The 9952-nt window shown below is 41.8% G+C and overlaps 1 pseudogene; it reads right to left on the reverse strand.

Moving 5' to 3' along the window:
• LOC115868258 overlaps positions 1 to 9705 on the reverse strand; it is a 27972-nt pseudogene extending 18267 nt beyond the window's left edge.
• Between the last annotated feature and the right edge of the window lie 247 nt (positions 9706 to 9952).

Here is a 9952-nt window from a genome sequence, read left to right on the forward strand (position 1 = left end):
TTAATGCTTCCTCCTCACCACTATCATGACCCCAGTTCTACCTTACAAATCCAGCTAGCTCAGAGCATGTACACTGGTACAGATAAGTGCTCTCAACACACAGAATCCCAGACAGATAACCCCTGAGGCACAGTCTTGGGAGTAGAGATACCCTGAGGGTAGGGGGAAGGTGGAGGGAGAAAAGGGGAACTGACTGTAATGATTGATGTATAACACTGCCCACCCCACCAGGGAGATGAACAACAGAAACGTGGGTGAAGGGAGACAGTGAACAGTGTAAGATAAGATATTATTATAGGTAAGATAATAATAAGTTATAATTTATCAAGGGTTCGGTGGTGGTGGGGGGGTTGGGGGGGTGGGGAGAGGTGAGGAGGGAAAAAGAGGAGCTGATACCAAGGGCTCCAGTAGAAAGAAATTGTTTTGAAAATAATGATGGCAACACGTGTATAAATGTGCTTGATACAACTGATGTATGGATTGTGATAAGAGCTGTAAGAGCCCCTAATAAAATAATTACAAAAAATTTTTTTAAATAAGGAAGAGTTGTACAATCATCACCACAACCAATATTAAAACAAGACATTATTTTGAAAAGTATAATTGATGTGTAGCCAGACTGATAATGGATGGAATTGCAAATTTGGAGTCAATTTAGAAAGTTTCATCAACATAGAATTTGTCGCCACTTTGAGATGTCTGATAATAATACCTAAGTAAATTACCTTTGATACCATTATAAAACCGGCGAGTTTATCCTCTCTCGGAAATGGTGGCCTGGTGATTGCTTCCTGTGGGTAATTCTTGGGGATCTTTTGGGGTCCTTTTCATGTTGGCCTCTTGAGCTTTGCCCAGTATGGCAGAACTGTAGCCACCCATATGACCGGAAGCACTCGGAATTACTCTGGTGGGTTATTTGAGCCGCCCATCCCATCTTCAGAATGACACCCAAGAACAGTTTTGGGGAAGATCACGATTGCTGTGCATGAGACAAGTCTGAGAAAGTTCATGGTCTGCTGCTGCTGTTGTTAGCGGCCCTCAATTCACCTCTGCCTCCGAATCCCCTCAGGGACCAAAGAATGAAATGTTGCCCAGTCGTGGGCCATCTGCACGATGGTCCGTCCACTCAACTCCATGGTTGAGGCCAATACGTGTCCTTAGAGCTTTCCGACCTCGGGGGCTTCTTTTCAGCTTCACACAGAACAATCTGCTCTGGTGCTTCATTGAGCTTTCATTTCCTTCATTGTCTAAGCAGATCACTAGGCGTTTCTTCGTCTGGGGACTCCGATGAAACCTGTCGACTGGGGAGGACTCTGCTGGCATTTGAGATGCTCATGCAAGTCACCGTAGTAAAACAAATGAGGCAGAATGGTGGTGGAAAAGTGTATGTTAGTCCCATAAAATTTTCAGTTTACAATTCCCTATGAAATGTGTTAGTGTCTGTCAGAGACCAGAGGATAGATTGTTCAGAAATAAGAAGTAATGCCATTGTCCCGGCACTGCCTCCCTCTTCCTGATGGTCCCCACCCCCACCCCCATCCCCATCCAGAAGCCTCAGTTTGTCTCCCATTCCCCTTTCGTTCCAGATGTGGACAAGACGGAAAGGAATGCTCTGACAACAACCTGATTGTTCTACCCTGTGCTCCATGGCAACTCCGTTTCATTTCTTCCCAATCCGTGTCTTTCCCCCATAAGTGCTCCTGCTACATCTGTGTTCCAGGCGTGCCCACCTCTGGCAAAATGCTTCCAGGCTTTCATTTTCCTCGGAAGGACAGGGCTTGTTTGTTTACTTATTTGTTGCCATCAGGTGGAAACACAGTCTTGATGCCTATCGTTGTAATTGCTCTCTGTTGGACCCTTGCCAGTCCTGTGATGTCGCCTGTAACTAGTGGAGAGCAGAATGGCACACAGTATGGTGTCCATTTATTAGAATTTGATGCAAGGGTGACAGCCGTGATGTTTTGTTCCCAGTGGTCTTGTCTGCATGTTTTCAGGGCTTTCCAGGGAGGGGGGTGAGGACAGGCAGGTGCAGAAGGCAGTAAGACGAGTGATGACTTCCAGGACTGGTTTTCAGGTTCCCAGGTTCCTCTCCCAGGTCATTAGTGAGTAAAAAAATCCTTTAATTCTTTCCTTACTCTTGCCCACACTGAAACTCGGCTGTCAGTTGGCTGCCTTCCTCTGTGCCTACCTGGCAAAACTTGGTGCCTTTGGTGACCTTGGCGATCCCACTGAGTGCCTCTTCCTGCAGAGCATTTATATCTGTCACTCAAGGCTTGGATATTCAGGTGGCAGAATGAACATAGGGCAGGTCCTAAGACAGATTTTTAAAAATATTAATTTCTTCTTTCTAGAAAAACTCATGTTCAGTTAGGACAATTTTGAAAATACAACAAAATTCAAATGTCTCAGAGAAAACCTCTGCTGATATTTTGGGTTACATTCCTTCAATCTTATTCAGGGAGGAACACACACACACACACACACACGCACACACACACACACACACACACACACGAAACGAGACATTTTAACTAATGAGTACTCATTTACATAACATGGTAATGATTACTCTGAATTTTGGATATGTAATTCCCTCATTATGTTATATGACAGTGGGGTACCAACAAACAAACAAACAAAAATGGAAAAAGCTCTGGTGGAGCTTTCATAATACACATTTTTCCCACTAGGCAAGCATAAGTGAGCACTGAACAACTTACTCTAACTTAGTACACCCAGTGGCATTACCTGGGAAGGGTCTTTCTGGCCACAGTGAATTTTTTGTGAAAGCAGTTTTGCTTGAACTTCGTTTTTTGATGATGGCTCATTTCAGAGAACAGTGGGCGGCTGTGAAACTTTGTTTCCTGCTCGGGAAGAATGCCGCAGAAACTGCTGTGATGTTGAACACAGCTTATAAGGACAGCGTTATGGGAACAATCAAGTGTACGAGTGGCTTTCTTGTTTCAAAAAAAGGTGAATGTCAATTGAGTTGGTGGACATCCAGTAGGTAGAGTGATGACTTCCAGGACTGGTTTTCAGGCTCCCAGATTCCTCTCCCAAATCATTAGTGAGTGAAGAAATCCTTTAATTCTTTCCTTACCCTTGCCTACACTGAAACTCGAGTTGGCTGCCTTCCTCTGTGCCTACCTGGCAAAACTTGAGTTGGATGTCCATTCTGGGTGTTCATCAACTTCCTGAATGGATGAAAATGTTGACAAAAGTTGTGCACTGTGCTTGAAGATTGACCATTGAAGAGATGGGGAGGTTATCTGGACTATCTTGGAGCTCGGTTCAGATAATTTTAGATTTGGGAATGAGAAGGGTCACTGTGAAATTTGTGCCTTGTGCCTCAGGTTCTGACTGACCAGGAAAAAGAGCAGCAAGTGGAAACATGCCATGCTTTGAAAGAGCAGCTCCAAAGCGACCCAGATGTTCCCCCAAGGTCATTACTGGTGATGAGACAAGGTACTATTCTTTTTTTTTTTAACATTTTATTAGGGGCTCATACAACTGTTATCCCAATCCATACACACATCAATTGTGTAAAGCGCATTTGTACATCGGAACTATTCTTATAACCCTGAAAGCAAACATCAATCAAGCCAGTGGAAGGTGCCGTCCTTACCTCGACACCTTCTCCCACCATCACCACCATAAAAGCTAAAAATGAGCTCATCAAGTGAAATCAAATATAAAGACTATGCTCATTTGTACTTTTTATGTGAGGGGGATAGTGCATTTGGAGTTCATTCTACCAGGTCAGACTGTTAATCAAGTTTTCTATTAGAGGTGCTGAAAAGATTGTGTAACAGTGTGCAAAAAAAGAGGCCTGATTTGTGGCAGACGGGGGACTAGTTAGCCACCAGAACAATGCACCTGCTCACACAGCCATCTCAGTGCGCCAGTTGGGGGCAAAAAGCAGCCTGTCTCTCTTATCCCACACACCTGACTCACCTGACCTTGCTCTGTGCAACTTCTTTTTGTCTTCAAAAATGAAAAGGGATATGAAAGGATAGCGATTTGACAACATAGAAGAGGTGAAGGAAAAAATGAGGGAGGTGCTGTCAGCCATCTGAACAGATGAGTTTGAAAAATGTTTCCAAGAATGGAATCGCAGATTTGACAAATGTATTAAGTGTAATGGAGAGTACTTTAAAGGTGATAAGGTTGTTTTGTAAAAAAATGTAAATACATAGCTTTGGGGAAAAAAAATCCCATTGGGGTGGGAGCGGGGTATCCCCTGATATAGGTGTAGTTCTTTCCATTTTCCTGCTGCTTAGTATTTCCATTGTGGGAACATACTGTGATTTATTTACCCATTTTTCATTGCCAGACATTTGGGGAAGTTCCGTTCATGTCACTTGCACCTTTTGGTGCAGTGATTATCTTTTAGGGTTGCTTGTCTTTTTTCTGTTGACTGTAGGACTTCTTTATATAGTCTGGATATTAAATCCTAATCAGGTTTGTGGTTTGCGTGTGTTTGCTTTCATTCTGTAGGTTTGTCTTTTCATTTTATTGATAACGTCTGTCTTAGTCACCTTGGTGCTGTCCTAACAAGATGCTACATGGGGATGGGCATAAGTTCTAGGCTCTTTGTCTTTCAGCTTCCAGGAGCTGCCAATGATCCTAGGCATTCCTGGGCTTGTAAATGCACCTGTTTCTGTCATCTCTTTGTACTTTAACTCTTTTTCCTAAGATATCACTTGGAAGAGACCAGGTTTAGGATCTACCTTACCTTATATGACCTCATTAAGAAAACCACAGAAAACCAGTCTTTCCAAACAGGACTGTCTTTAGAGATATGGGGGTTAGAGTATCAACACGATATTTTGCGAAGACACAGTTCAATGCATATTTTTTGATACCACAAGTTTAACATTTTGGTGAAGTCCAAATGATTATTCTTAGTAGTCACCTGTGCTTTTGGTGTTGTGTCTAAGAAGGTCAATGAAGGTCAGTGAAGCTAACCAAAGTCAATGAAGGTTTGCCCTTGTTTTCTTCCAAGAGTTTTATAGTTTTAGCTTTTACATGTAGGTCACAAATCCATTTTGAGTTAATGTTTGTATATGGTATGAGGGAAGGGTCATTCTTTTGTCTATAGATATTTAGTTGTTCAAGCACCATTTATTGAAAATACTATTTTCCCCACTGAACGATCTTAACACCCTTGTGGAAATCAATTGGTCATAGATATGTGGGCTTATTTCTGAACATTTAGCTATATTCCACTGATTTATATCTATCCTCATGCCATTACTGCAGAGTTCTAACTGCTGTAGCTTTGTCGTTCATTTTGAAATTGGGACGTATGAGTTCTCCAATTTCATTCTTTTTAAAGATTTTTTTTGGGTCATTTGGAGTGTCTTGTAGTTTCATATGAATTTTAGAATTGGTTTTTCCATTTCTGATTTAAAAAGACCATTGGGATTTAAATTGATATCTTAATAATATTAAGTCTTCTAACCATGAACACTGGATGTGTTTTTCATTTATTTATGAGAAGGTTTCAAAAAGTTCATGGGATAACCCCAATCTATCTTACACGTCTGACTAGACCAGAACATGCACATTGGTACAGATAAGAGCTCACAACACAGGGAATCCAGAAGAGATAAACCCCTCAGGGACTCATAAGGGGAGCAGCCATACTAGGAGGGTAAGGGTTGGTGGGAGTAAGGGGGAAACAATCACAATGATCGACGTATTGCCCCATGACAGGGGGATGAACAGCAGAAAAGTGGGTGAAATGAGACAGCAGTCGGTGGAAGACATGAAAAAAAAAAAAAGAATTTATAAATTATCAAGGGGGTATGGGGGAAGGAGAGGGAGGGAGGGGGGAAATGAGCTGATGTTAGGGGCTCAAGTAGAAAGAAAATGTTTTGAAAAAGATGATGACATCATAGGTAGAGATGTGGTTGACAAAATGGATATATGTGTGGATTGTGATAAGAGCTGTAAGAGTCCCCAGTAAAATGATTTAAAAAAAAGTTAATTGGAAAATAGAATCAAAAGATAATGGATTTTTTCCATGAGCTTTTGGAAGCCCCCTTGTAGATTTTGTTTCACAATATGTTGTCGCTTTCAGTGTACAATTCTGATATGCTTTTGGCTGAACTTATTCTTCAGTGTTTTGAAAGACTTTTTTAAACCTAATTTTGTAAACTGGTCTTTGCTGAACTATTGTCATTATTTGCTTCAATTATTTTAGTCGTTGATTCTCAGGTGCTGTCAAGTGGGCTCTTACGCACACCAGCCCAACGTACAACCCAACCAGACACCGCTGGGTTCTGTGCCCTCCTCACAATGGCAGTTAAGTCAGAGCCCATCACTGCAGGTACTGTGTCCATCCATCTTGCCAAGGGTTCGACTCTCTAGGATTCTGTAAGTATACTATGATATCATCTCTATATAGAGATGGCTTAGATTTGTATAGTTCAGCTTCTTGGATTATTATTTTTATTTTGCTTCTTGAATTATTTGCTCAACATACAGAGCAGGCCTTTCCTGCTTTTAAGTCATGCGACATTTTTTTGCACTGTTTGTATGCCCGCCTTTTGTTCCGTGTCAGGTTCGCACGAACACAATGAAATGTTCTGGAATTCCCAATCTTTTCAATTCTACCCATAATTTGCTATGACCCATACAGTGGAAGGCTTTCACATAGCCATAAACTACAAGTAAACATCTCTCTGGCATTCTCTGTGTTCAGCTAAGACCCATTCGACACCAGCATGGATATCCCTCATGCCACATCCTCTTCAGGATCCAGCTTGAATTTCTGGCAGATCCGTCAATGTTCTGCTGCAACCATTTATTAATTAACTTTGAGCTGCATTTTACTGGCATGTTCTATTAATGATATTGTTAGATAATTTCCAGATTCTGTGGGGTCACCTTTCTTGGAAATGGGCACAGGTATTAATCTTCAGCCAACAGGCCAGGTAGCTCTTTTCCAAATGTCTTAGCAGAAAATAATGAGTACTACCAGCTCATCAGCTTGTTGAAACATTTCAGAATCTCATCAACTTGTTGAAATATTTCAATTGATAATCTTTCAATTCCTGTTACCTTGTTTTTTTTTGCTAATGTTTTCAGTACAGCGTGAATTATTTCCTTCAATGTTGTTGGTTCTTGGTCATATACTACCTCTTGAAATGTTTGAATGTCACCTAGTTCTTTTTGGGACAGTGAGTCTGTGTATTCCTTCCATCTTTTTTGATGCTTCCTGCATAATTTAATATTTTGCCTCTAGAATCCTTTAATATTGTAACTTGAGGCTTGAATTTTTTTTCAATTCTTTCAGCATGGGATACACCTGGAGTGTCTTCCCTTTTTTGACTTTTTAACTTGAGGTCTTTGGTCATTTCATGATAATCCAATACTCTGTCTTCTTAAGCTGTCCTTGGGATTTATTTCCAGCTCTTTTACTGCATCATTTTTTCTATGTGCTTTAGCTATTCTATGTTCAAGAGCAAGCTTCAAAGTCTCTTCTGACATGATGTTAGTCTTTTCTTTCTTGTCTTTTAAATGACGCGTTGCTTTCTTTGTGTTACAATGTTCTTGATGTCATCCCATACCTCACCAGGTCTTCTGTCATCGGTGTTCAATGCTTTGAATCTATTCTGAAGATGTTCTTAAAATCAAGTGGTCTACACTCAAGGTTGTATGTTGGTTCTCATTGATTGTTTAATTTTCTTCAGCTTCAATCTGAGCTTGGAATTGGTGGTCTGTTCCACAGTCGGCCCTTAGCCTTGCTTTGGCTACTGATGTGGAGTTTCTCCATCATTTCTTCCTCCAGATGGTGTCAATTTAATTTCTGTGTTTCCCATCTCATTAAGTCAATGTATATAGCACTCACCATTTATGTTATTGAAAAAAAGTATTTGCAATGAAAAACTAGTTGGTCTTGCGGGATTCTATCACTGCATCGCCAGATGCAGTTCTATCACTAAGGCTATATCTGTCAATGTTCACACTTTAATCTCCAATAGTTATCAATGCATCTTGATTGCATGTTTGATCCATTTCAGACGGAAGAAAGTGGTAGAATTCTTCAGTTTCTTCATCACTAGCTTTCATGATTGGTGTGAAATAATAGTTGTATTAACTGGAATTCCTTGTGAATGTATAGGTAGTATCCTATTCATCCTGGTGAGAGTGCATGGAATGTTGGGTTAGCTGGAGCCATCTTCTTTTGCAGGTGATCTCAGAGCCTCTCCACAGGCAGTTAGATTAAATAAATAAATAAATAAAATGTCTCAAGTTTCCAAAAGCAAGTGTTCCAAAAACCCAGGTGAACGCTTTCACACTTTTTATTACCTAGCCTTGGAAGTCCCAGAACATCACATATTGTATTTACAAAGTAATTCACTAAGGGCACCCTGGATTAAAGGAAGTCAAAAAGAAATCGCAGTCACAGGTGCGCTGTCTGAACTAAAAATAATGGATTTGGAAGCTGCTGAGATACGTGGTAGCTTCACAGAGGAACTGGATGAAATGTCCGAGTGCGGAAGTCAGGAGTGAATGAGAGCTGGCACGGAACCCTGGAGACTGAGCAGTGGTCATGGAATTTGTTCATGTCAAGGAGGCACAGGCAATTACATTTCAAAAAGAGCAATGCTGTCCCTGGTCACTGACAACTCTAATAATATAAGGATTCAAAAATGGCTTTGGCATTTAGGATCTAGTTTCCATAGGTGATTCTGAGTAGTGCAGTGAGCTGATGGGGCCAGAAGCTACATAGCTATGGCTGTGGAGACCTGGAGACATTTGGCTGTGAAGGGAAATAGGAGGGAGTAGTCACTAGAGAGGAGCCCTGGTGGTATTGTGTTTACACATTGGGTTATTAACAGCAAGGTTAGCAGTTCAAAAACCCCAGCCACTCCTTAGGAGAAAGACCCATAAAGCAGCATAGGTTCAGAAAACCACAGGGACAGCTCTATTGTCTCCTATAGGGGATTTGCTTTGAGTCGGACTTGACTCGATGGCAGTGTTGAGAGTCACTGAAGCAAGGTGCCCTGGTGGTTTGCAACTATCAATGGCTCTGCAGAAGGAAGATGAGGTGTCTACTCCCATAAAGACGTACAGTCTTGGAAACCCACAGGGTCAGTTCTACTGTGTTCTGTAGGGTCGCTGTGACTTAGAATTGACTCGCTGGCAGTGAGCGAGTCCTTGGCCAGCGAATCCTTGGAGCAAAATATAGCATGACAGAAGCGTTTCTGCCCTATTCTTTAGGACAGGGAAAGCCTGACCATGTTCTCCCACGGGGTGGTGAAGGAAAGAACAAGTGGTAAGGTAAGTGGATGATGATTTTGGAAGCGAGAGGCCGAGGATGATGGAAAACTTTGAAAGACGTTTTCTGAAGATGTTAAATGTGATGGAATACAGAACAGAGTGGAAGAGATGTTAAAGGTAAGTGTATTTAATATCTTTTAATTCCCAGAATGGCTTATAATAGTCTAACCTACATTTTGAAATTACCTTGGCTTCATAGAAGTAGCTCTGGCGTAGACATTGGGCTGCTGACTGCACAGCCAGCAGCGACTCTTTCTCCAGTAAAGATGTAAAGTTCTGCAAACCTTGTATCGGGTCGTTATGAGTCAGAATCCACTTGACGCCAGCGGTGTGCTGTCTTTCTAACAATAGGGCACATACGAGAGGGCCTTCAAAAAGTTCGTGGATAATTCCACGATCTTTTAACTCCATTTTCCCATTAACTTTTTGAAACCCCCTTGCATATTGCTGTCTGGGGTTGCGGCCCTGGGTACCCCCTAGGTGTGCAGGGTAGAACAGACCTTGCCGAAGCAGATCCCCAGGCCGGTCTTTCCAGGCACTTCCTGGTGGCGTTGGTCAACCTTCCAGCTAGCAGATAAGCACCCAACTGTTTGTGCCACCCAGGGGCTCTAGAAGGAAGATAGAGCAGCAATATTTCCACCTTTGGCCTGCATCATTT

This window comes from Echinops telfairi, unplaced genomic scaffold, assembly GCF_000313985.2.
Source record: "Echinops telfairi isolate 266 unplaced genomic scaffold, ASM31398v2 ScPeMD7_9;HRSCAF=40, whole genome shotgun sequence".
NCBI classification, from domain to species: Eukaryota; Metazoa; Chordata; class Mammalia; order Afrosoricida; family Tenrecidae; genus Echinops; species Echinops telfairi.